Below are 22,715 nucleotides of genomic sequence, written 5' to 3' on the forward strand. Positions count from 1 at the left end.
TCCGGAGCCCCGCGCCTTCGCCCGCCTCGCTGCCCTCCGCCGCTGCCTGCCGAACCCCCCCGCGACCGCAAACTTTCCCAGAGTTTGGATGAAAAGACTCGGTTTGGGGCGGGGGGGAACCAACGGTGTGAACCCGGTGGGGTCCCCCAGGGACGGGGCGGTGGGGCCCGGCTGCGGTCGCCCACCGGGCCGCGCAGGCCGCCGGTGGCCGGGCGGGGAGAGCCGGTAGCGGCTCCGGGGTGTGAAGGCGTCTCGGGGAGCGCAGGCTCCGCTGGGGAAACCGCCGGTGGCCGCCGGTCCCCGCAGCCGGGGCGGCGCGGAGCTGACAGGAGAGCGCGGGGCCGCGCCTCGCGCCCCCCCGTCCTGTGAGGAAACCGCCGGGCTCGGGGGGGGCTTCCCCAGCGCCCCCCAGCTCGGCTGTGCCCCCCCCCCGGGGGTGGAGGGGGCGGCACCCCGGCACCGCGGCGCTTATCCCGGTGCCTCCCGGCCGCGGGGGAAGGGGGGGGCCGGGCGCGGCCGGGGCTGTGAGGGGCTCGGGGGGGGGGGGGGGGGGGGCCGGGGGGGGGGGGGGGGGGCGGGGCGGGGGGGGGGGGCCGGGGGGGGCGGGGGCAGACGCGGCGATTGGCCGGTGGCGGCGAGCAGGAGCGCGCGCGATTGGGCGACGCGGCGGAGCGAGCGGCGGAGCGGCGGCCGGCGATTGGCTGGGGACGAGGAAGCAGGAAGGGGAACGGAGGGGCTCGCGGCTTGCGGGGAGTTCGCGGCGGCGGCGGCGGCGAGCGGCGGTGCCTCCTCCTCCTCCTCCTCCTTCCCCCCCCCCCCCCCTTCCCCGCGGCCCCGGCACCCGCCCCCGCCCGCCCGCTCCCGGCCTCTGCGCGCCGCCCGCCCGGGCCGCGCCGGATCGCGACGCCCTGCGGCGAGGGCGGGCGGCGGCAGCGGGGGCGCCTCATCCCCATCCCGCAGCCGGGCGGCTGCCGAAGAGGCGGCAGAGGAGGCGGCGCTGACGCAGCAGCGTGGAGCCCGGGACTCGGGCGCCTCGGGAGGGCTCCCGTCGCTGGATCTCGCCCCGGCCGGGGCCTGCGGCTGCCCCGCGGCGCGGGAGCGCGCCCCGGTGAGTCCCCACGCGGCCGTGCCGAGCGCCCGGAGGAGCCCGCGGCGCCGCCTCGTCCCCTCCGTCCCCGGTAACTCCGGCGGGCCGGGAGCAGGTGCCGCCGGGGCCGGGGGGGTGGGGAGGGTGGAGCGGGGAGGGCGCCGGGCCACCGGGAACTTTCCTCGCCGACGGGGGTGGGCGGCTCCGGCTCCGACGGCGGGAGCCCAGGGAGGGCATCGCGGGCGGCCGCGGCTCGGCGCCCCGCGGGGAAGCGGCCTCGGCGGCAGGTGGGCCGGGCCGGGCCGGGCCGCCCTCAGGTGCGGGCGGCGGTTGGGGACGCGCGGCGGCCGTTAACTTGCAAAGTCCCGGCGGTGCAAGGCCGAGCCTAACCCCCATCCTGCCCCCCCCCTCCCGCCCCCGGCGGGTCCTCCCTCGGGGCGAGCCCGTCCGGCCCCGGCGGCTCGGCAGGACAAAGGCGGCGGGGCCGGCGGCCGCCTGACAGGCGGGGCGGGCGGGGGGGGGCCAGGCCTCCGGGCCGGGGAAGTTGCGGGGGCCGGAACGGGTGCGGGCTCGGTGGGGGTTTATCGCCCCGGGGGTGCGTGCGGCGGGATGGCGAGGGGTGTGAGGCGATGCCCGGGGAAAACGGCCGCTCTCCCCCGGCTCCCTCCGTGCTGGCCCCTTCTGGGGCACCGGGGAGTGTTTCGGGGCGGCAGCCAAGAGCAAAACCAGCTCTGCCCCTCGAGAAGTTCGCACAGGGCGGACGTGGCGGTGGGTTGGTGTTTTTTGGGGGGGGGGGGGGCCTGTCCCTGAGCGTGGAAACGAACCCTTCGCCTGGACGGCCGTGAATTGAGCGGGCGAGTTCCTGGACTTTCTCGTCGTTCGCTGTGAGGTGTCGGCGACGCCGCGCAGGTGGGGAGCGGTGTGTCTCCGTGAGCGCAGGTGGCATCCGGCCTCTTCGGGGGACGGTGGCGGAGTTGGGGTTTTCCTCGCGTGTTAACCCCCCCCGGCCTCCTCTCGGCCGCGCTCGCCGTGCGTTTCCCGAGGCCCTGGACATCTCTGTTTTCCTGTCGGTAGCTCCGGTGGCCGAGAGCTTGTTTCCTCTTCTCCTTTTGTGTAGCGGTAGCTCCTAATGGAGGCAGCTCCGCTGGCTCCCTCTTTTCCAGCTGCTTCTACGAGGCGCAGGAGCCAGCACATGTGACTGGGCAGATCTCGGCAGACTAGCAAGTGCTCTCCGGGCTACCGCTCGACAGCCGGCCACCGATGCGGGGATACCCGCGCCCCAGCACAGGGAGTCGCAGGAACCCCTTCTCTTTCAAAAGAGCAGCCATGAAAACTTAGAAAAAACGAGCATTTGGGATCTATTCTGTTTGTCTTTTCTTTTTCTTCCCCCCCCCCTTCCCTCTTTCCACGAGCGCTTATCTGAAAGAGGTTCTGGATTTGTTTTGTTTTAAAGAATACAGCTGCCCCTCGTGCTCGCTCTCCATCTGAAGTCATCATTGTCAGGAGCAGGCAAACCTCAAAGCGAAAGGCTTTTCTGGGCTTTTGCTAGCCTGGTTAATTGATCTGTCCATCAGTTTGCCACAATTAGAAAGCGCTCGCTCCAGACTGGCGGGCTCTGTGTGATCTTTGGTGCCGCGGTTGCAGGACCCTGTTCTGGGGTCTCGGGTTTTTGTTTTAACCTTTCCAGTCCTTACGGTTGTGAGAGGTTGGGTGACGTGAGCTGTATGATAGACTGATGCTTTTGAAATCTTAATGTGATTTAAATACCAGCACGCTGCTGATCGCTTTAACAGAAATATCCTGTTAACATATTCATCCCGAACCATCCTTCACGTTTGTCATGTCCTGGCTACCTGAATCGTTCTCGAGCTTCAGCTGGAACTGTCTAAATATTTGCTTGTGATAGGAAACTGTGTGTTCGTCTGATTTAACAGGACATTTTGGATTTAAACATTGATTTCTGTTTGTTTTCCTAATGAATTCAGTGTAGCATTTTAAACGGAGCAGCAGCATAGGCTTTCCAACTGCTGTTCTCCACCAGACCAGAATTGCTACCACGGTGAAGCGTAGCAGTGCTTGTAGGTGTAAAATCAGCTGAAAAGCGCCGAACCTGCGGGTGAAAATAATTCCCTCAACTTTGTGAGACTGAATCCTTTCTGGACGCTCTGTTTGCTGTGGGTTGACAGTGACGATTGCGCAGAGCAATATAATGCCATTTAGAAGTGTAGCGTTTGGGGGGAAAAACAGTCACAACGTTGGTCCTGTAGCAGAAATGTTGTTATTTCAGAAGCCGCTGAGGTTTTCTCGTTCAACTACATCAATTAGTCTAATGTTGGTGCTCTGTCCTTCTTGCCAGTCGTGTGCAGCACCTTTCTGTCTCCAGTCTGACAGCCTTATTATTTATCTGGGTTTTTTAACCTCTCTGGGCAGAAGACATAAGCTAATTGTGTTTGCTGTGATGGTGTTAATTGCTACCCTTTGATTCGGGGGCTGTACGGACCACGGGATGTGGGTACTGGTACAGGCTGTGGGTGTCTGATTTGGGTAGTGCTTGGCAATTATTTTGGGGAAATACACCCTTCAGCAAATGCTTTTCTAATACTACTGCAGCACTGAAAGTAAGCCCTTAGCAGCATATCTATCCAAAATAAACAATTGAAAAATAATTAGGAATTGTAGGCAAAGGCGTGCTTGCTGTTGGCATTAAGTTCCGATCATGAGAAAACGAATGATTATATCAGGTGCCGCAAAAATAAGAAGGTATGTGCAGATACTGCATCCGAAAGGAGCTGTGCGGGGCTTTTTTCGCCCATGTAATACTCAGTTACCCATGGCGAGACACCCCACGGAAGTAACGGCAGGAACAACCCCCACTTTGTGCCCAACCAGCCAAACTAATTAAAGTCACAGCTATCATATTGTTAATAATACATGAAACGGCAGTTCAGATAACTGGGAAATACAAAAACTGAAAAATAAACACCCCAAAGAAGTCGTAAAACTAAAAATAGCTTCAAATACAAGCTGTGCGCTGTGTGCCATCGGCTGTCACGGACCGGGGTAGCCGTGTACGTGATGGCCGGGGAAGTTTGGTCATCCAGGAGCTTTCCTCCGAGTGCGGAGGGCTTTCTCACCGCCTGGCTTGGCTTTCTGCTTCGCCTCGCAATGTGCTCGCCTGCCTGTTTTCAGGCAGGTTATAGGCGAGCTGCGAGTAATCTGGTTATATTTGCTGCTGTAGATTTGTGTCTGTCTTCAGCTATTCCCTCAAAGCGTAAAGACTGGGGAGCGTTTGGAGCGTCTGGGTGCGAACTGTGTTTCAGGGAAGAAAAAGGGGGATGCTTTGTACGGTGCTCAGGAGGAATCGTGCCTCAGCGTGAAGCCTGCAAGGCTTTGGGACAGGGGCTTCTCCAGAAACGCTTATAGCTGTCCAGTGCAGCAAGCTCCTCGTTCGTTTGGACCAAAGGCATGGTTTTTAATGACACAAAATACTAAAATTCATGGCCAGATTGCTACTCTGAGGGAACGAGTTATCTGTAACAAGACCGTTACGACTTAACCCTCTAAGCTTTGGCCCTTGCAACCCCCGTACTGGCAACCGATACTCTTTAAATGGGGAAAATGCACTTAAATGTAATACTACTGGTTTTATTTCTTAAGACTGAAAGAAATGTGATTGTATGGGACAATGCAATAGGCCTTTATCCAGTTACTGTCCAGACTTGATATTCTAGCATGAAGCTTTTTTTATAAAAAAAGTAGAATAGAGTCGCAGTGGTATTTCATGTGAGAGTAAAAATAAATTAAAAAAAAAATAATCTTCCATTAGAGGAACAGGACCACGGAGATCTTTATCTTGCTGTAAAGTGAAGGGAGGGACTGATGTTATCTTTTAAAAAGTTAAACTGAAGGATGTCGTTAAGAAGAATAAGTATAAATCTGATTTAAAATGAGTTTGTTTTGCACCTGTTCTCTGTCCCCGTCAATATTTGTGCCACTGGAATTTAATTCATCTGTTACATGTTATTTCTTTTGCAATGTGGGTGAAAACCCGTTGAAAATGGGAGAGAGTATGGAGAGCTGGTGAGATGTGGTCAGCTGAGGGAAGTAAGCAACCTGAACCTCTTATTAAAATCTCTGAACTGTCACTATTACATTAATATAATTTCCAAAGACTATTTTGAGTTAAATTGTAGTGGAAGCCCCTCAGCTAGGGACGGCAGTGCTGCTCTCTGGCGCGGGTGAAATGTAGCTGCAAATGAGGATAAAGTGTCTGGAGAAGCAGTTATTTTCCCCATATCCAGCTAATCGTTGATGTACATTGAATTTCATGAAATATCTCAGAGGGTGTGTGGCTATTAACTCCATGCGAGTCAAAAATAAGACGGGGGACGCTTCTGATGTTTGTCCGGGTTCTCTCGGGTGCGAAGCACCTTAACGGCCTCTCGGGGATGGGGGCTGAATGTCTCTGTCCTCGGCCAGTTACAAACCATGGGAATGTGCAGCGTAACACGCCGTGAGTCCGGCAGCACTGAGCGAGCACCCTTGGTGTCTGAGCTGTGCCGCTGCAGTGGCGTATAGCGAAGAAACACCTAGTAAGATGGGGAAGGAACGTGTGTCGGCTCACCGAGAGCACAGCGTGTTCAGGGCCTTGTGGCTATGCTTTTCACACGTGGCACAGCTGGGAATGCTGCTTTTATCTGGTTGGGGTTTTTTTTTTTTTAAATTCTGACTTTAGATTATAGGTGCATCTTCATTAAAGACGCTTGGATGAATTCTTGCTGAGGGCTGCTTTCAGTCACTCGTTTTGTCGTTCTCCTTCCTTTGCCGTTTAAATTTCCCAGCGCGTTTAGAGACTGGCAGTACGGGCTTTCGAGAGGTGTTTACTGCAACACGTGCGGCCAAGCACCGTGACGAAAAAGAGTCTCGTGGTGTCGGCAGGGTGTCAGCTCATCTCGTCAGCACGTTGGGTGCCGTGCTGGCGCTGGAGAGCGGCTTTGGGATGCATGCGTGTTGTGGCCGTCCCCTTCCCCTGCCCGAAGGAGTGCGGTGCAGGCCGGGTAGGCTTTTTTCCTGCCACAATGTGCTGCCGATCGGGGTGCTGCCCTGGGTGTCGCGGGTGTAAGCGCTTCTGGAAATCGCATGCAAAGCGGGTGGGCTCCTGCGTGGCTGTGCTGGAGTGGTTTTGGCATTGCAGAGCGTGGGATTCGTGTTAAAATGTGTCGTGTTCAGGAATAAGACGATGTTTCGGTTCAGAGCTGCCAGTTGCTGTATTCCTCGTGTCCCAGTTCTCTTGAACAAAGGTGTGACTAAACAAGAAAATTATGATTTTCATATTTTTTTTCCCCCCTTTGTAAGCCACATCACAGGAGTGCTTGCTGGCACCCATTGTTCTTCAAGCAGTTTTTTGAAGGGCTTTCTCATGCTCAGCTTTGGAAATATACAGCTTGCCCAGCTCAGCAGGCTTGATCTTTTTTTTTTTTTAAATAAAAGATCTTGGCTTTTAGTGACTGCATGTGTATCAATATTTCAAATTATTTACGATGCTCTTAGGAATAAAAAGGAGGCATTTTCCTAGCATTGATTTGAATAAAACTGCTTTGCTGGCAGCTTATTTTTCGGTGTCTGAATTATCATCCTTTAAATAAAATCACAGTGCTAGAGAAGCATCGAGATCCATGGGCATCGCTGAACTGTGCTGCTTCATACGTACACCATGCATGGCCTTCTATTGTTCCTGGCTGTGGCCTGTGCAAAGCACTGAAAATAGCAAGCTTTAGCCTGCCTTCACGCAGTACAGCATTATCCTCTGCCGCTTGTCTTCATTGTATCTTCGAGTGCCTGCGGAATACCTGGAACGGGCTTAAATTGGCAGCGAAGAAAAGAAATGAGGAGTTAGAGGCATGCGAGGAAAAGATGGTTGAGTTGACTTTTGCAGGCTGGAAGGGAGAAGGCGCTGCTGCGGGAGCGCGGCCGAGCAGCTGCAGCAGCACGTTGCTCGCAGAGCAGGCGGATGCTGCCCGAGCCGATAAGCACCCTCTCACACCGAATCCTCGCCAGGGAAGTTCTTTAAAGAGCGTTTTAACTAGACCCTAAAATGGAGGGGGCTCGGGGCTTTGCGAGAGCGGCAGTGTTACACGATCGTTTGCTGTAAGTATTAGGGCAGTTGGCAGCTTGAGCGCGTTTTTGCTGGTTTAGGTTTGGGAATACTGTAAAAAGGATTGGGGGGGGGGCGGCGGGTGGGTGGAGAGGGGCACTGAGGCATCTCCCTCTGCAGAGGGAGGATGGAGAGGCACCGGGGGGATGCAGGCAGAGAGGAATAAGCAGCAATAATCACATATTGATAAACACCGAAGACTTGGAAGGAGGAGGAAAGCGCAGGCTTGTGGAGGAAACTAGTGGGCAGCAGCAGGGTTTGGTTTTTTGTTGTTTGTTTTTTTTAATCTAAAAAAACCCCAAAAAACAGATGCAAGAGGCATGTTTGGTTTTGTTTCTTTGTTTGCCTAGCTCAGTTAAAATCAGTTCAAGAAAGCAAGGTTCAGATCTCTCCAAGGTGAGCAAGGTAGCAAAGGAAAAGGATTTGGCAGCTATAATCACTTGTAGACAGAAAGGAAGAGATTTTCTTAAAATCCTGGCTAAATGCTAGGTGGCAGGATGGGTGTGAAAATCCTGACGACTTGGACAGGTAAATCCCAAACTGGGAATTTCTTAGACCTCAGCAAATTGCATGAGCAGCAGGAATGAGCTGGGCTTTTGGGGGATTTGTGCCCTAAACCAGCACTTGGTAACCCCAGCTCTCTTGCACACCCCTAACTATCTCGAGGTGGTACATACAATAACCAAGCAAGTGCTGGGCAGAGCGCCTGGCGAGGCAGAACCTGTACTGACTGCTGTCTGCCCCCCTTTCATTCGCGAGAGCCCTGTCATCTTGTCTCTCCCTTTCTTAGATGCTGGATTTCCTGAAAGATCTCTAGGAATGTAGTTATTTGGGATTTCTACTGTTCTTGCGTTCCGGTTGCAAAGCGGTGAATCCTTTCAAATCCCATTAGAGAGGACAGACAGCGTTATTGGGAAAGCACAGTTTAGCCAGCCTTCAAAAAAAAAAAAAGCCATTTTCATTTCTTGCCATTTCTATTTCTTCCCACATAGTGGAAGAAGAGCCAGGGAATAATTCCTGCTTCAGAATAAATTACCTGCTTTGCTGAAATTGCAGTCCTGACACCTCGGGGGCTATAAAGGTGTGATAAAAAACCTGCCCCTCTTGGTGCTGGGGAAGAAGGGGGCCGCAGCTCTGCATGGGGGCTGTGGGTCAGCATCAGTCATTAGCAGCAAGTTCAGCCTAGCGCCGAAGTTTTTGACGCGAGTGGCATAATTACAGCGCAGATAGCGCATCGCTACCTGCGAAAGGCTCGTCTGTGCTCAGCATACGCGTGATTTGCATCAGTTGTCCTGCCCAAAACCACTAATGAGCTTAAGAACTCTGCTGTTTTCTCTGTGCTTAACAAAAATTAAATCCTTCCCTCCAAACAAATGTTGTCGCGTGCTTAGCCCGATGCTTTCATACAAGCACAATGGGTAATCGCTGACCGTGCCAGAGATGCCACCTTGAAGCTCATTACTGAATAATTAGGTGATCCTTAACCTTTCCACGAAGTTTGGGGGTTTTGGGAGCTTGGGGCGGTGGGTTTTGTACTGATAACACGACTTATCCCAAGACTCGGCCTTGAATTTCAGGCACTGGGCTGTTCCAAACTCCATCTGTCCACTAAGTGAATGTCAATCCAATTTAAGCTTGCATATGTTTCCAAGGAAACCATCAGAGGCAATGGTGAGAAATGGACCACAGAGGGGCAGGGAAGTAAGCGCAACAGCAGCATTTTTACTTTTCAGTACTTAAATGTCATTAAAACCTAGTTAGCTATAATAACCCTACATAGAGCAGTGTTTAGGTACTTGAAGGTCAGGGAGTTCCTCTTGAGGAGTCTGTTCTGTGTGTAAATGAAACGTAGTCAATTTAAAAAATAAAAAAGGGGAAAGTAGCTTCAGGTGCTGCTCCCGAAGTCTCATTCCAGCTCTTAGAGCTTTACACTTTCCCATATAGATTATGGTTTTATATAGTGCAGTCCTAATTTTCTTTCCTTTCTAGTGCAGGCTGGAAAACTCATGCAGCCATATAAAAACCTGTCCAACCCCTCAGCTGAACAAAGCGAGCTGTAAATTCTTTCTCCCTTTTCTACCCAGAGGAGTCTTTATATGTATAATTAGACAGCTCTCCCAAAAAATACAAACTGGAAGTGTTTAGATAAGTTAAAGATCAGCGTCCTGGTCATGCTAAAAGAGCAACAAAGCATCTTAGTGCTGCACGCTGTGTATTTCTGCGCTGGTTTGGAGGACAGTAGTAGTGATGCGCGTTGCCTGAGGAGCAGGAGGGCGGATGAATATTCGGATATTTGCTTCTGATCACTCAGACCAGCCCAAGGTGGTGTAGTACCCCGAGGGCTCATCTTTTACCCAAGGTGTGAGAATTTCCAGACCCGTACCAGCTCAAGCATGCCTTTTAGAGATGTGAAAGGGAACCCATAAGGTTAGACTGAGTATAAGGCTGCGTAGGTTTGTTGATGCTTGTTACCTTTTGCAGATCCTGCCAGCGGGCCGTGTCGACCACAGCAGAGAACCAACAGGACTCGTGGCATGCCCTGTGTCCCGTGGCTCTGAGAAGCATCGCTCAGTTCTGCCAGTGCTCCCGTGCCGTGCGGCAAAGTTGTGAGCAGAGTGGGAAGCAGCAGAGCAGTCTGGAGACTCAAAGGCAGAATTTGTGCTTGGTTTCTGTTTAGAAGAAATTAAGGGTTTTTTCCCCATTTAGTGGAATTCATCTTTAATTGAGAGTTTAAATGCTTTCTGAAGAGAAGTGTATTTCTGCCTGTTAATACAGCCATTAAATAAAATGTTTATCTTGGTTATTGAAATGAGTAGCAAGGTTCTCACTTTGGAGCTCTAAAACGGGATATTATCTGTCATTTTAGTTTAAAGAATGCTGCTGGTACGTTTGGGCTTAAAATGTTTTACTGTGACAAATAGCTGAAGCAGGAACTGAAATTCTGGTATCTGGGGATATCCTGCGTGGGTATATTGTATCCTGGTGCATTGTAACTGCAATATGAGGCAGAAACTCCTCAGCTCAAAGCTCTGTGCAGCTGTTGTCCAGCATCAGATTCTCTGTGGATCAAATCTCCAGAGATTTGGACTGCCAGCGGCAAAACTAGCTCTGGGGAGGTGGGCATCCGGGCACGGGTGCTGGGAGATGTCCTTGGGACCGAGACGACGCGGTGGCTCGGCGGCTCTGCCCGGCAGAGGGGGGGCTTTGCAGCACGTACCTCCTTATCAGCTGTTTACCCTTCCACGCCTGGGCACGGCATGGGAAAGCGGAGCTTGCTGCAGCTTTCTTGTATCTTCCAGCAGCTCCTGGGAACTTTCTACCAGTTCTTCTGCCGTTCGACCGGTAGCTGCCACTTTGGCTCTGCTTCAGCTGGCAGCTCCTGCAGCTGCAGGCATCCTTCTCTGGTCGCCTCTCTGGTCAGATTTGCAATGGTCTAGCTTCAGATTTTGTCTACTTGTACCCCAGCCTGCTGGAGTCTGTAGCTCTAAATTGTTTGCATCTTTTCCCCTAGTGCTCTTGTGTCAGTGACTTGGATGCATGAGGGCGTGTTTTCTCTTCCTCATCCATCTGCTGCATGTGTTGAACATCTCAGGGTTCAATGTTCTCAAATCCTGTAGCTGACAATCAAGGGGTAATGCTGATTTTTTTTTTTTAATGTCTCCATTTGTCAGTGCTTAGGAGTTCCTCAAAAGCTTTACTCTCTTCTTCCCTGTTACAAATATGATCTCCTTGAAGCCAGAGCTGGAGGAAGCGTTGGGGAGGGTGGGGTGTCTTCCAATTATCAGAGCACTTGTTTGTGAAGAACAGCTTGCTTAGCACTTGTTAGGACTCTTGTTCCTGGTACTCAACGTGCTTAGGTATTTTGAAGCCACAGCCTGACTTCAAGGGACCTTCATGAAAATCCAGTTGGAGGCACCCATGACACTTCCATAAAACTAGGCTCAACTGTTTAAAAGCTTCATGGTTCCCAAGGGGAAGTCATAATTATGCTCCTTTGCCAGAGATCTGATGGTTTATCCTCTGGAGTTCACACTGGCTTTGCTGTGACCTGCACTGATGTGAAAATGGAAGTCTTCAAAGACTTGTTGCTGGGCTCCCCTTGAGATGAGACAGTGCCTCTGTTTAGGGAGCAAATGTCTAAATGGGCCCCTCTGGGAGCCACAAGTTTGCATGTGAAATGTTCAGGTATGAATAAAGTTAGAGTAACCGTAGGTGAGATTTGCGTTGAAGCTGGAAGACATGTAATGGAAGTGGTCTAGTCTCAGCAAATTGTAGCTCTTGGTGCTCAGGACTTTCTCTGCACAGCAAACACCTGTGCTGTACGTGAGCTAAACAGCTTCTGCTGGTTCTCTTGTAACGCGTGGCATGTAGCATGGCAACGTGGTGCAGAGGTACTGCAGCGCTTGTTTGGGTTAACTAGCCCCCTTTTTTGTAGTGCAATCTTGGTGACAAGTGCTGTTAGCCTGAAATTGCAGTGCTAGATGGATGTGGAAGTTGGGGAGAGATGCAATACTGGACGTGTGTGCTCTTAAAATAAATGGTGAAAACAGCAGTCAAGCTTTAAAGCACCTTTGCTCGCTGTACAGCCCCCATTTCTGTGTACCCGTGGCAGTAGCGGGTCTAGAGAAGGAACTTGGAGTGGCCGTAGTCAGCCGTGCTGTAGGGCAGGGGACGAATTGTACCAAAACATTGCTGACAGATGTTCCTCTAACCGTTCTTTTTAACCTCAACTTCTTTAGGCAGTCTCCTGCTTTTTCTAGCCCTGCAGGAAGGGAAGATGTAGGAAAAGACTCCAAATCTCCCTAAGTGCAGTTTAAGTCCTTTCCTTCTCTCATTCCCTAGAGAATGCTATATCACCATCTTAGTACATGTTAGGAACCTTTTTGTCCACTCTGTTTTGCGACTGGCTCTTTTGGTTTGGTGGTTTTTTTATTGTGTGACGTGAGCCCCTACGCCCTCTCCTCGCTGGTCATCTCCAAGCCCTTGGCCCTCGCTGCTCCCTTGCTGCTCCAGTATTGCATGCAGCACGGAGAGCAGTGGGCCAGCTGGAGCCGGTTCCCACTTGGAGTCCCTCCACGCTGCGCGTGGTGTGGCTGACACACAGCGCTCCTGGGCATCTACCCCAGGGTGTTTATTTTTTCACGACAGTGGGATGTTGTTGGTCCCTCCAGCTTGTGCTCCTCAGTAGACCTCAGCGGGTTTCTGCAGAGTGCCGCCTTGGTGGCTGCTGCCTGTCTTGCATTAGTGTGACTGAGATTTCCTGCCTGTCTGGTGTGCAAGTTGTGTATTTATCCTTGTTGGTGGGCTCTTCACATTTTTCATTTTTTTTTAATGCTTCTCTGGTGCATCAAGATCATACGTGAACCCATAGCTTGTCTTCTGACTTGCTTGCTCTCTCTCCAAGTGTTACCTGCAGGTCAGTCTGTGACTCAATAATAAAATACTGTGTGACTTGCTAATAAAATACTGAATAGTCTTAGGCCTGCTCCCGAGGAACCTGCTATGTCTGTTGGTGTGTTTTGTCACCAAATCGTTAGGTTTGGGGAAAGGCTGTGTTGGAGTCTCGTGTCTCTGTTCTTCAGGCCGTACGTCCCTCCCAGGGAGCAGCCTGAGAATAACTGAGGAGCAAAACCCAGCAGAGCACTGGACGTATTCAGAGGCAGTAACCAAGCAGGTTCAATAGATGACTCCCAGATATTCTCCTTGTCTCCTATTCTGCCGTTAGCAGGGTCTGCTCGCCGGTCGCTCTCAGGGCATGCTTTCTGCGTAAGGTTGGGTAGCCGAGCCGGGTGTCTGTGCCGCAGCCAAGGGGGTGTAACCCCATAGGGCCCCCATGGGACACCTTCTTCAACCAAAACCCCACGTACTTCAATCCAGAGCTCTTGGCATTGTGTAACTCACTCGTTGTTCTTAATTGTTCCTGACTTTAAGTCTGTTTTTCTTTCTAGCTGTGCAAAATGCAACAAAATCTAAGTAGTACTTTGGTGTGATGTAGTTTAAATGGCTCACCTTATTGAAAACGCCTTATCATACCCCTTGCTTTGAAAGCTAAGTGTGTTTAATCACTCCCTTTCTGAATGGCCAAATAGTGTCATGCATGTATAGGTAGATAAATGCCAGTTAATGAGTGGATATAAAACAAATCACTCCCAGCGCAGGTCTGCAAATGCTGTCCGGTCTATTTAAAGGTGATATTTGTTGCCATGACTGATCAAACCTGGGGCGCAAGCAAATATGTGTATTTAAATATACCTCTAATGATATGGGTAAATGATGAAAGAGCTGGGCCAGCTTCTAATGGGAGTTAAATGGGCTCTCGTGGAAGTGGTGTTCCAGTGATTGGGCTTCTAGTTGTCGAAAGTGGCTGAATTGCCTATGTTTGGCTTGTGGTTTCTGTTATTTTAATACCACTTAACAGCTCTTGTACGGAGACATGTAACAACATCCCACTGTCTTGCTTGAGAGCTTTCTCTCATCGGATTTATGATGACAACATCGCGCCGGTTGCTAGAGGTGATCTTCTAGCTCCGTTTGGGACCTTTGGCAGCAGGGGCGTTGAGTCCCTCTGCTCTCCTGGGCTTAACCTGTCAAAATGAAGTTTTTGCAAGGGATGGTGATCCCTCTGCCTGCGCTGGGAGCGGTGTGGCAGCCGTGGTGCTGGCCATGGTGAAAGGTCCACACTTGGGTTTCCCCAGCCCCACCTGGACCCCTCTTGGAAAGAGCCAGTGCTGGAAGTGCTAGTTGCTTAGTAATGAAAAGTGTAATCACCAAGCAATTAACTTTAAGCACTTTGTGGCTGGTGGAGGTTCAGGCTGGTAACTTTAGGTTCCAGACTAAAATCTCATCCATTTTCTGTATGAGTGCGATTGTGCTTTGGGGCTTCCTGTACGCTTCATGTTGACCCCCCCGAGTCTGAAAGTGTCTTCCACCTTTCTACCTGCCACCTTATCGGAGCGTGTATTCCTGTGTGCTGATTCCCTTAATGGAGAATCAGTTAATAAAATGCTCTTTTAAAACACAAAGAAACAAAAACCCCCTTGTCTGAATTGAACCGTACAGGTGAGTGTGTTAACACCACCATAGGAATTAAGAAATTTGTTCTCCTTCAAGAAATGCGAAGGTGTTGCAGCACCGTTCAGTTGTGCTGAATTTTTTTTTGACTGACCCAATACATTGAACCAGTTGAGTTGTGAAATTTTTAAGAGGAGCTTTTTCACTTGCCTTGTACTCATTCATAACCGCTGTGCTCTTGCATTAAAAAGAGGGGGGGGAAGGTATGACGGTAAATTCAGGGAGGCTTGGCGGTTTTACCTTGGTTGTAATTGTGCCGCTAAAAGATGCGTAGACAGACATCTGTGTGTGTAGTGTTAATTGATACTGTACTTAGTGAAGGAAAAAAGGAAATTGTAAGTGTATTTTTAAATGCATAAAAATATTTCCTAGAGGTGTCTTCAGGTGGGTTAGTGTCTTGATGAAACCTGTGTGGACACCTGATAATTATAGGTACTGGGATGTTAATGGGAGTCCTGTCACTCTACTCCTCCCTGCTTGGAGCTCCGTGTTTCTAGTCCTGCAGAAGTTGTACCCTATTTGATGAGAAAGTCTTAAGCTTCAGCCACGTCTGGACTCCTATTCCCTAAGTTCAAATGCTGCAGTCAGCTTCAGATTTAAGTTCTCTTTAGCATTCGGTGTGATGCTGTGGGTTGTAAGACATCCAGGGAAGGAGAGTGTTTGGCTACAGGGGTCCTAGTGGGAACGGATGAGTTTTGTAAAGTCTGTCTTTGACTCGAATTCTGGATTGGGATTGAAGCTCCCAAAGGGAAAACTGCTCAGCATGAGTCGTCTTCTGTCCCGTGTCCTCAGCTGGGGAAGTGTGTGGAGGATGCTGGTATTTCAAGTGGTGGTAGGAAAGTGAGAATAAAGAAATAGAAAGTCTCTTTTTGTTTGAAATATCTGTTGCACTTTGAATATAAAGATGGATCAAAACTTAGGATGGAGGAAACTTGAAATCCCAGAGAGGTGTTCTGCTTTATGGGCAACTGGCTTTGTATAGACCAAGCCGAAGTAATGTGGTACTACTTTTAAAAGTGCATAGAAAGAAATGAAAGATGATACTGTGTTAAGTACTTAATCTAGAACCGAAAATACATTCAGACTACAGTTTTAGTCTGAAGAGGTAGTTCTGGTCAATGTATTTCAGCTGGGGATGAGTCAGAGCACAGGAATCCTCAAAAGTATTACATGAACTTGTTATTTAACATAGCCGCCTTTTGCCTGCCTGGGTTTAAGGCTGCTGTAAATTTAAGTCAAGGTTATAAGCATGCCTGTCTGTTAAATTTTAAAATCCAGTCTTTCTTCTGCACTCCTCTCGGAGATGATAACTGATAGAGTCAGTACCTGGAGCTGCGATGCCAAGGATTTGGACACGGAGCTGGGGCACTGTGTTGTCAGATGGTTTTGAGGGATGCTCCTCTGAGGCAAGGAAAATAAGGTGGAGGTTATTTAAAGGAAAAAAAAAAACCTGTTCTTGAAGCTGCATTTTTGGGACAGATTTTAGGCTGGTTAATTAGATGTTATATTCAAGGAACACCTTGCCCTTCCTTGAATTTCCTGTGTTGCTTTTTTCTCCCCTAAAGCAACTTTGGAGTTTGCTGAGTAGTAACATGTTGTCTTTGGATCTCAAGGGTGCTGTGCTGACAGTTTCCAGTTGAAAGAGTTGAGAGAGTGAATGGAGACCTTTGTGGAGGGAGGCCGACCGGAGAGAGGAGAGGGGAAGTCCCGATCCAGAGATAGGATGGCAGTGACAGCTTCGTGGAGAGGAGCTGGCGGGGATGCACCTGCCCTCGACATTCCCAAAGGCAGCACGGTTTTGCAGATGCACGTGTAATACATGAAATCACGGTGCATCTTGAATTATTTAAGCTGAGCAGCTTGGAGGAAGTTCCTAAAGCAGTTGTGGAAGGGTGTGATTATAATATATAGAAGAGCTTTAATATTTACTATAGAAAAATCTTGCACCTTGTTCTTCAAAATAAAGTCTTGGAAATAATTTGTTATTCCATTTTGTCCGCTCCAGGAGTGGTGCCAGAGCTATCTGAGCAAAGTGACATATGATTGATATTTTACCAGACTCAGCCTTCTGCCGTGAAGGAATTTAGTTTGCATTTTGCATACATGGAAAATCAGATGAGCAGGGCTTGGGGTTTTTTTTTAAACCTTGATTAACTTGATTGGCAAAGCTTGTGCTCCTTCTAAAAACATGACTGTCAAAGCTGTCCTGAAATATTTTTGACTTGGTTTTTCAAACTACTTATAGGCATCTTACAGGGCGTTGTTAGTGTAGCCGTCACATAGACAGCTTTATGTGGAACCTATTTAAAGTTCTAATAGGCAATTCCTTTTAAATGTGTGATCTTAAATATATCTAGTATTTTATGTGTAGTAGTAGCTGCTGCTGATGTTCTCTGGGCTGTTTCAGAAGAATTGCCAAATCTGTGTATGCTCCAGCCTTCCTGTTTCTCAGGTTGTCCGGTCTGTGCACCTCCTGTCCTTTCTGGTGCTCGTCTTGCCTAATCTCTGTACTCTGCCTGCCTTCGTTAAAAGGAAACCTTAATGACTGATTCACCGGGGAGTGATATAGCAAAGGCCAAGTGTCAAAGTGTCTCTTAAGTGTCAGTGCTTTCGTTCAAAGTTGTCAGCTTTGAGACACGTTGAGCATGATTTCCCACGCACACAAACACACACCTCCACGTATGCATCTCCTGCGCTTGCAAATGCCGGGGATTTCCTTTGCCTTACCTGGGTTTTTGTTGTTGGGTCTGGTTATCCAGGGCGCGCTCTGTTGTTTTGTTGGGGTTTTTCCTCTGGTTTTGAGAAGTGAGAAGCTGATGGTGGGCTCTGCACCCTGGGAATAACAATGTTTGCACTGGCAAAGAACTGGTTTCTGTTTGGGGAGGGGGTTGGCTTTCTGTGTGTATGCTTGTTCGCTTGTGTCCTTAATGACATGGTTGCATATTATTTTTCCCTAGAGCACCTGAACCACTGGGTGCACGAAGAGGTAGTTTAGAGAATAACATCCAAAGGTGGTGGCTACTGGCCCCAAATTTTGGAGCGGCCATGGGTTCCCGCTGCTAGGGCTGCAAGGCTCTCTTGGAGGAAGCGTGAGTGGGGCAGGCAGGATTAAAATGCTGTTCAGGAGTTGCCATATGCTTTACCGCCCTTAAGACATCTGTTGGCCCAAAGTTTTGTTCTCATCCTGGTGCATTCCTCTAACTTGTTGAAAGGCAAAAGAAATGTGTCCCCTCGGAGGAGGGAGGATGGTCGCTTTGTCTATCTCTGAGCAAGCTAAGGGAGCAGAACAAAAGCCTGATCACTGATTGCTTCCAGTTTTTCCTGGGTTTGTAGTGAGTTTGGAGCTTTAGGGAGCTGAGGGTGGCTTTGCTTGTGGATAAGCACAGCTTTTGCATCTCTTCTCCAGGGAACAAGTATGAAACTGTGGCTGTGCCGTTGCCTTTGAGCTCTAAACTCACCTGAACCGTTTCACAGTGCTGTTTGCCAAGGCTGTAAACAGCAAAAGCATCAGAACTTGATGCAGACGCACAGAACGCCACTGCTTTATGTTTGGGTCACAAGCAGAAGGCTTGTGGCAGCTATTGGGGGTGGAAATCTTTAGTTCCTATAGGCCATAGGAAGTGGGTTTTGCAAGTATTGGCCACGGCTGTACAAATAGGTGTTCAGCGAAGGCTTAGCATTCAGAGATTTTGGTTTTACTTTAATGCAAATATGTAAACAGACCGCGGCTGCTAAGCTTCATCTGGTTTTGGTGACTGATGTTTGAATTGCTGAGGTCACATATTACTTCCCACACTTATTTTTTACTATGGCATTTGCTGAATACTCAACCGAAGCGGCAGCCTTTCACTGAAAATGAATCACAGGAATATGGCTTCTTAGCATCAGTAATGGGGAGAGGAAAGCTGGTGCCTTGCTGGAAAGGTATGTGCTTTTTCCAGGTGTTGCGTTAGTCCCCCAAACAATATGTCTTGTCATTGATTTTAAGGAAACATCTTCCCAGTCTCCCCCAAACTTGTACATCATTCTCACCCAGTGGTATTGAAAGAGCTGGCTTTTCTCAACTAGATGTGAGTTGAATTAAGCAGTTTACTCCTAAGTGAAAAAAAGTTACTTGGCAAGTAAAGTCAGTCGAACAGTTCTTGATACAATCTCTTCTCCGAAAGCGTGTGCCTGCCTTTGTGGAGGATGTAAAGGTCTGAAGCTAAACCTCCCTGTAGCCGTGGGCATATCTGTGCAGCGCAGCTCGGAGCAGGAGCTTGCACGTGGCTGCTGGCTGGTCGCTGTGCTGTAGCAATGGCAGGGGAGGCTCGGCAGATGCGAAACGCCCTCCCCGCGTGTGCGGTGGGCCTCTTCGGGCTCTCCAAATTGCTTTTGGCCAGGGAGTTTTGAATTCCACTTTCTGCATTTGAGGCTGTGAAAGGGCCACTTTCCCCGGGGCTGGCAAGCTGTGTCGCGGTGCTGGTCGTAAATGCTGCCTGCAGAGAGGAGATGAGAGCTGGGATCGAGGGAGCGCCTTCTGCCCAGGGCTCTGCGCCTGCTCCGGATGCTCCTGTTTATTGGGCTCTCATGCGTTGAGGTCTGGCTTTGGTGGTGCAGCAGGGATTTCTCGTTTCATTTTTTCCCTTTTTTTTTTTTTTTTAAAATTCCTTGTGAATGCTGCTTGGTGGGGCTGTGGAGAGTGTGAGAACAGCCAGAGAAATTTAATTTTGGCTTCCCTGCAAAGCACTTCAGAGCACTGCCACTAGGCAAGATCTGAAACCAGATAATCAAGGCTAGGACAGGCCCTCCCAAGAAATCAGCTGAGGAGCCTCTCTGCCGGGGTGTTAACAGGTTCAGCTCGTGTTTATGCAAGCGGTCAGCCCTGCAAGCAGGGACTGCACCCCAGCGTGTCTCATTCTCAGCTTGCCATCGCTTTCAGACAGGTACAGCACTTCTGTTTTTAAAGTATCAGATTGTATTGCAGTTGTTTGAGCACTGTAATTTATCACGGCCACGCGTGTTCCGCAACACTCCCAGCTGTGTGGCTGGAGCACCGGCTTTTGCAACGAAGTTGTAATTACTGGTGTTGGACCGGGGAGTGGAGCGGAGCATAGTCCCGTACAGCTTCCAGAGAGCCTCTCTTGACTGTGCAAGAGTTGCCCCAGATCCGTTTTTCCAACCGAGCCTTTGTGGAGCTAAGGAGGCATGGGCTGCGTCCTCCAGTACAGCGTGCACGTGGCTTTCAGGAGGTGTTGGCAAATGGTTAGGGTTGTGTTGATGAGAGAGGGATGCAAGCCTTTTCTGCAGTCTAATGAGCTCTGTATAAACAGTTTTCTCTGGAGCATGTGGATGATGGAGCTTTCGATGGGCCTCTGGAGAAAAATTGGGGCTGGACCCTGGGAAGACAAATTACAGCCTGCAACAATTATGGTTTTTCTAAATTTTTGAGATTGAAACAATGCTTCCGCTCGTGGGACTTGGGCAGCGTTTAGCTAATTCAGCCCGGGATACCTGACGCTTCTGTGATTTGTCTGGATTTCCAAGAGCTCCTGGGAGGCTTCCTTCATGCAACATGTTCCCTTATAGCACCGAGAATTATTCGACTGTAAAAGCAGCAGGGAGAAAGGAGCCAATCCTCCAGATACTTACAGTTATACGGCTGTTGTCATAGCATAAGCTGCGCCAATTTAAATGGATATAACTTCTTCAAGTAGTCGGGGGCTGGAAGTCGACAAAACGATGCTGTGCACAGAGAAGAAGATTCGTGTTGTCGTAACTCTTTGTGTATTACTGAAGTGCCAAATGGATTAGGAGCTTTAAGAGCTTTAAATTTCTGTGCTTTTGGCATCGTCTCCTTGGAAGGAGTGCATCTCCGAAGTGAAGCTTTGGAAAGGAAATGGTGCTTGAATGGGTAGTCCCAGACTGGTTTCTTCTAATTTCGCTTGCAATCAAGTGATAGAGAGGGAGAGACAGATGCTGCAGCTGCATGATTACAGAAAATGCAGCTGTTAACACACTTGCTTATTTTCCTGCTAATGAGGCATCAACTCTCTTCTGATTTTGCTGTTTGGGTAGTGGTTTTATCCTAGCAGGAAACTGGACCAGTGTTTGGGGGTTTTCTCTATTCTGATGTGGTTTGGGTTCAACAGCTGTCAAGACAATTTTTCAGAACTAGTCCAGTTTGAGGGAGGAGGCAGTAATTCCAACTAGCTTTAAAATGCTCGGTGGGCTCTGGATGCAGCTGGTTAGACTGAGCTGCTGCTTTGAACTTGTTTCATTTCCGATAGTTATACCTAAATGTCTTCTCTCCAGTAATTCAGTTCCTCAACTGCAAGCAGTAAATGGGTGGTTCTGGCTTAAGTATCTTTGCTTTCAGTTCTTGGATTATCTTGTGATTTCTCGGAGACCTCTGGGCGCAGCTGGTTTTTCTTCTTTGCTTTGTGAACCAATACAGAGGTGGAAGGAGGATGAAGAGCCCGATGCTCTCCCTTCCCAGCTGAAATGAGTACAGTGCTCGCTGTAAGTAAACTTGGCATGACTCTGCCTTTGAGGCATGATACACTTGACTGTCAGATGGTTTAGTTTTGAGCAGCGTTCAAAAGCTCCGATTCTGTGTTACGCTGGGGGGAAGAAAACTGATTGTTAGATCACGGGTAGGCCGGTAGTCTGAGCTGCTCTGTGCTTTTTGCTGAGAAGTGAAGGAGCAGGAGCATCCCCCGGCAGTGCAATCCGTGCAATACAGGTGGCTTTGTAGGCATGGAAAGGCTTCTTGGTAGTCCAGCATGCTAAGGATGACTCTTTTCACTAGGGCGATCTTGTAAGGCTATTTGGTGCCTGTCGCTGGATGCGTGCTTGCCATGTGCATGAATTGCTGGTTTTGTAGGGTTTTTTTCTTCATGCCTATCACAACACCTCTCAAAAACTGGTGGTGGCATCACTATAGCAGTCTTGTAGCAAGCCCTTCTTAGCGTGAGGCTCGGGGTGACTCTTTCTGCATGTGTTTGACAAATCATGGAGAACAGAAAAATAGATTAAATTCTCCAGGCTCCAAAAGAGATGTCAAAGAACAGATTTAAATGTTGCACTTGGTTTCTGTGGGATACAGAGCCAGCTGTTGGTATCTTCCCATCCTCATTGGTCATGATGGTTTGTAGTAAATTCATGTTGCGTATGGCTCTGGAATAACAAATTCATTACGGATGCTAAACCTGGTTGTTCCCAACTCCATTAGGGTATTATGTCAGAAAAAGGACTTGGGAGATGAACAGTGCTCCAGCTCCTACAAACCACTCTGCGGGTTGTGGCGGTGGTTTTATCGTGGTGATATCATGAGGAAGTTCTCTGTGTAGAAACTGAACCCCTTTTAACCATGCTTTGTAACTGATCCACTCAAAACTGGTTTATTTCTACCGATAATGTACTGATAATATGGAGCCAGTGCAGAGCAAATGGGATTCAGTCATGCATTTGAAGGCAAACAGAATTCACCTGACTTTGGACTTCAGGTTTTTAATGGGGTGTGATCTGAAAGAATCACTTTTGGTCTCCAAACTGAGTAGGTCGGAGAGGAACTTGGCTGATTGCTTAGGGGGTTTTTGGGGTGGTTTTTGTTTTGTTTTTAGCCAAGGAATCCATCATGGAAACTTTTGAGAGTAATGCTGCCTTCTGCATTTGCTTCAGTTACTTTGATTGTATTTCTGCATGTTGTCCTGTGTTTCTGCTGTAAAGCTGGATTTCAAAGGGTTTGCAGTCACATGGAAGTGTTGCTGGACAGTACTGGTGTTTTTCTTGCTGGCACTTAAAGGATTGACTTGGCTATGATGCCAAAATGTGAGGGGTTGGCGTATTTTTGTCTTTGCACAAATTTCCAGATACTTCGGTCTTCATCTGTAGATAAGTGCTTTGTAGTATTAGAGCAGCTGACCTGAGTGTGGGGGAGAAAACTTAGAGACCAGATGCCAAGGAGGAGATCTGTGCAGATATAACATCCTTTTATTACAAAATAATAAATAAAACCCCCAGCTGCCTGTGATTGCTTGATTACTATTGTGCCTAAGAACTTGTGTCAGAGGACTTATGCATCTGGGAGACTTAAAGTGGATTGCGTTGAATCTTGGTGCTCTTCCTGCTTTAATGCGTTTTTGACTCGATATCTCTATTGTCATCTTTGCGTGTTCAACTCAAGAGTTTCTCTTGACGTTCCTGGTTGCAGGCTGTCAGTGATGAAAGCTGGGTTAGAGTATTAGCTGTAAATGTCTTACAACACGGCAAGACGTTGCTACCTGTTCCACGCTGGAAGACGGGTCTAGCTTGGACTTTGGAGAGAGGTGGATTTCTCACAGTTCTAGGAAATACATGTAGAAAAAAGAGGGAGGGGAAAAAAAAACATCAGTTTTCATTTTGGGTATTGCTACTTAAAGC

The 22,715-nt window shown here is 49.3% G+C and overlaps 1 protein-coding gene across 1 annotated transcript in view; it reads left to right on the forward strand.

Moving 5' to 3' along the window:
* The first annotated feature begins 713 nt into the window (after positions 1–713).
* The window catches only part of BAHD1 (bromo adjacent homology domain containing 1), a 40,435-nt gene continuing 18,433 nt past the window's right edge, over positions 714–22,715 (forward strand). The window contains exon 1 of the mRNA XM_075755646.1: positions 714–1,108. The gene's annotated coding sequence lies outside the window, so the exon portion shown is untranslated. The remainder of the gene's footprint in view (positions 1,109–22,715) is intronic.

This window comes from Balearica regulorum, chromosome 5 (genome assembly GCF_011004875.1).
Source record: "Balearica regulorum gibbericeps isolate bBalReg1 chromosome 5, bBalReg1.pri, whole genome shotgun sequence".
NCBI classification, from domain to species: domain Eukaryota; kingdom Metazoa; phylum Chordata; class Aves; order Gruiformes; family Gruidae; genus Balearica; species Balearica regulorum.